We start from the raw sequence: 4,091 nt of genomic DNA on the forward strand, positions 1-4,091 counted from the left end.
TACAATGTTTCAGGTACACAGCAAGGTGATTCAGTTATACAAATACACATATATTATTTTTGAAATTATTTTCCATCATAGGTTATTATAAGATATTGACTATGGTTCCCTATGCTGTACAGTAAACCTTTGTTGCTTTGTATATACACTTTTAATTAGAAATCTAGCATTCTATTCATACTAAGTCAAGCAAGTAGAATCAAAATGTCATAACTTTTTAATTTAGGCAAAAATTCATACATTTTCTAAAATATATATTATAAATATTTATATATATATGTATACAAAAGTTTTTCTACTACACTTGATAAAAGCTTGAGAAAACATCAAAAAAAAAAAAAAGAACAGATGGAAAAATTGGAGAACATAAATGAAATGGGAGCACTGAATATGAAATAGAAAGAGTAAAACAAACATAAAAGTAAAAGATCGTCATAGAGTCCAGTTGTTTTTAAATATGACTGCTCATTAGAAACTATCTGGAGCTCTAGAGAAAAAAGGCAACACCTGAGCATTTGTATTTTTCAAAAAATTTTAATATAATTCTGACAAGCATCTGCATTTTAAAAAGTGATTACAGGTGTTTGTTTGGTTTTTTTAGATACTAGTTTTAGGGCTTCCCTGGTGGCTCAGAGGTTAAAGCGTCTGCCTGGAATGCGGGAGACCCAGGTTCGATCCCTGGTCGGGAAGATCCCCTGGAGAAGGAAATGGCAACCTACTCCAGTACTCTTACCTGGAGAATCCCATGGAGGGAGGAGCCTGGTGGGCTACAGTCCATGGGGTTGCAAAGAGTCGGACATGACTTAGCAACTTCACTTTCTTTAGTGATATAGAGTTCTATTATTTTTCTGTTGACCAATCATGATACAATGATATTAAGTGAATAATAGAAACATAGCCACATGAGACAGGGTGCTCAGGGCTGGTGCACTGGGATGGCCGTGGGGGATGGGATGGGAAGGGGGTTCTGGATGGGGAACACATGTGCATCCATGACTGATTCATGTCGATGTTTGGCAAAAACCACTACAATATTGTAAAGTAATTAGCCTCCAATTAAAATAAATTAATTAATTTAAATTTTAAAAAAAGTTACATAACCACAATAGAAAAAGACATTTATCAGTTTTCACAATCAATAACCAGACAAAATAAGAAAAAGATAATTACAATTGCAAGCCATAATGGGAACGTGATTAACTTAACAATTTAAAATAATTACGTACAATTGGGGTGGAGGGTGGAGAATGGAATGGCAACCCACTCCAGTATTCTTACCTGGAGAATCCCAGGGACAGAGGAGCCTGGTGGTCTGCCATCTATGGGGTCGGAAAGAGTCAGACACAACTGAAGCAACTTAGCAGCAGAAGCAGCAGGGAGCAGGGTCAAGCAGAGTGATGTGGTAAATGGAAGTGCATACAGGCACATGTTTTCATTCACCCAGTCAGTCTGTGTCTTTTGGTTGGTGCATTTAATCCATTTGCATTTAAGGTAATGATTGATATATATGATCCCATTACCATTTTCGTAATTGTTTTGGGTTTATTTTCTGTAGGTCTTTTCCTTCTCTTGCATTTCCTGCCTAGAGAAGTTCCCTTAGCATTTGTTGTAAAGCTGATTTGATGGTGCTGAATTCTCTTAATTTTTGCTTATCTGGAACCTTTTGATTTCTCCATCAAATCTGAAGGACAGACTTGCTGGGTAGAGTAGTCTTGGTTGTAGGTTCTTCCCTTTCATCACTATAAATATATCATGCCATTCCCCTCTGACTTGTAGAGTTTCTGTTGAGAAGTCAGCTGATGGCCTGATGGGAGTTACTTTTATGCTATTTGTTTCTTTTCCCTTATTGCTTTTAATATTTTACCTTTGTCTTTAATTTTTGACAGTTGGATTACTATGTATCTTGGTGTGTTTCTCCTTGTTTATCCTTTTTGGGACTCTCTGTGCTTCCTGGATTTGGTTGATTATTTCCTTTCCCATGTTCAGGAAGTTTTCAGCTACTATCTCTTCAAATATTTTCTCAGGTCCTTTCTTTCTCTTCTGTTTCTGGGACCCCTATAGTGAGAATGCTAGAATTCAATGTTGTCCCATAGGTCTCTAAGGCTGTCCTCATTTCTTTTCGTTCTTTTTTCTGTATTCTGTTCTGTGTCAGTGATTTCCACCATTCAGTCCTCCAGGTCATTTATCCATTCTTCTGCCTCAGTTATTCTGCCTCTGCTATTCTGCTATTGATTCCTTCTAGTGCATTATTCATCTCTGTTTGTTTTTTAGTTCTTCTAGGTCTATAGAAAACATTTCTTGCATCTTCTTCATTCTTTTCCCAAGATCCTGTATCATCTTCACTATCATTATTTTGAACTCTTTTTGGGGAAGTTTGCCTATCTACACCTCACTTAGTTGTTTTTCTTGGATTTTATCTTGTCCCTTCATCTGGGACATAACTTTCTGCTTTTTCATTGTGATTAACATTCTGTAATATGGTTTTTGTTTTAGCCTCCGTGGGACTGTGTTTCTTTTTGCTTCTGTCTGCCCTCTGATGGATGAGGCTAAGAGTCTTATGTAAGCTTCTTGATGGGAGGGACTGGTGATGGGAAAAACTGGGTCTTGCTCTGGTGGGCAGGGCCTTGCTCAGCAAAGCTTTAATCCAATTATCTGCTGTTGAGTGGTGTTGCACTCCCTCCCTGGTAGTTGTTTGGCCTGAGGCGACCCAGCCTGGGGTCTACAGGCTCTATGGTAGGGTTAATGGTGAACTACAAGAGGGTTCACCAAAGGGGACCTTCCAGTGCCCCCATCCCTGTGGTGAGTCCCTGCCAACTCACACCTCCATAGGAGGCCCTCCAACACTAGCACATAGTTTTGATTCCTATGGGGTCACTGTTCCTCTTCTGTGGGTCTTGGTACATGCAAAATTTTATTTGTGCCCTCCAAGACTGGAATCTCTGTTTCCCTCAGTCCTCTGGAAGGCCTATAATCAAATCCCACTGGTCTTCAAGGTCAGATTCCCTGGGGATTCCCAGTCCCTTTGTCAGATCCCCAGGCTGGGAAGCCTGACATGGGGCTCAGAACCTTCACAATAGTGCAAGAACTTCTTTGGCATTATTGCTCTCCAGGCTGTGGGTCACCCACACAGCAGATATGGAATTTGATTTTACTGTGATTGTGCCCCTCCTATCGTCTTGCTGCAGCTTCTTCTTTGTCTTTGGACATGGGCTATCTTTTTTGGGTGTGTTCCAGCATCCTCCCATCAATGGCTGTTCAACAGCTAGTTGCAGTTTTGGTGCTCTCACAGGAGGAGATGAGCTCATGTCCTTCTACTCTGCTATCTTGAACCAGAACTGACAGTTATGTTTTTTTCAGCAGATATTATTAGGACTTCAAGCCTAGGAGACAGGCTTTCACATAAGCTCTAAGAAAACTGTTCTGAAGAGGAAGTGAGGGGTTGGGGGAGCCAGGATATACAGAAGTTTTTGCAAAAATACCACATAGTCAGAACAAAAGGCTACTGCTTTGTTTCTGTTTGGGGGAGGTTGAGAATACTTTATTAGTTTCTGTATCAAACTCATTAGATAAGATCTTACATATTTAATACCATTAAATACATTGCCCCTATACAACTGGAAAAAATTATGTTAATGTTTCTAGACCAATATGGCTGTTAGTTGCTTTTTTTTTATCATTATATAAACCATGTGCCAGGGCATATTAGTTACCTATTGCTGTGTTACAAATTACCCTAAAACTTAGCAGCTTAAAATAACAATACTGATACAGTCTCACCCAGTTTGGGAGGGTCAGAAATTTGGAAGTGGCTTAACTGGGTAGTTGTAGCTCAGTGTCTTCTATGTGATTGCAGCCAAGAGCTTGGCCAGGGCTGTGGACATCCAGAAGGCTTGATTGGGGCTGAAGGGTCCATTTTCAAGTTGGCTTTTCCATGCAACTGGCCAAATAGTGCTGGCCATTGGCAGGAGACCTCAGCTCCTCGCCTTATAGACCTGCCCAGAGGGCTGCTTGAGTGTCCTCCTGACATGGCAGCTGTTCTTCCAAGAGAAAAGGATCCAAGAGAGAACAAGATGGAAGTGGCAGTGTCTTTT

At 40.1% G+C, this 4,091-nt stretch overlaps 1 non-coding gene across 1 annotated transcript; it reads left to right on the forward strand.

The window, feature by feature from the left end:
* Positions 1-618: 618 nt before the first annotated feature.
* Positions 619-690, forward strand: TRNAS-GGA (transfer RNA serine (anticodon GGA)). Its single transcript has one exon. It is a non-coding gene; the product is annotated as a tRNA-Ser (tRNA).
* The last annotated feature ends 3,401 nt before the right edge of the window (positions 691-4,091 follow it).

Source organism: Bos mutus, chromosome 13, assembly GCF_027580195.1.
Source record: "Bos mutus isolate GX-2022 chromosome 13, NWIPB_WYAK_1.1, whole genome shotgun sequence".
In the NCBI taxonomy this organism is placed as follows: Eukaryota; Metazoa; Chordata; class Mammalia; order Artiodactyla; family Bovidae; genus Bos; species Bos mutus.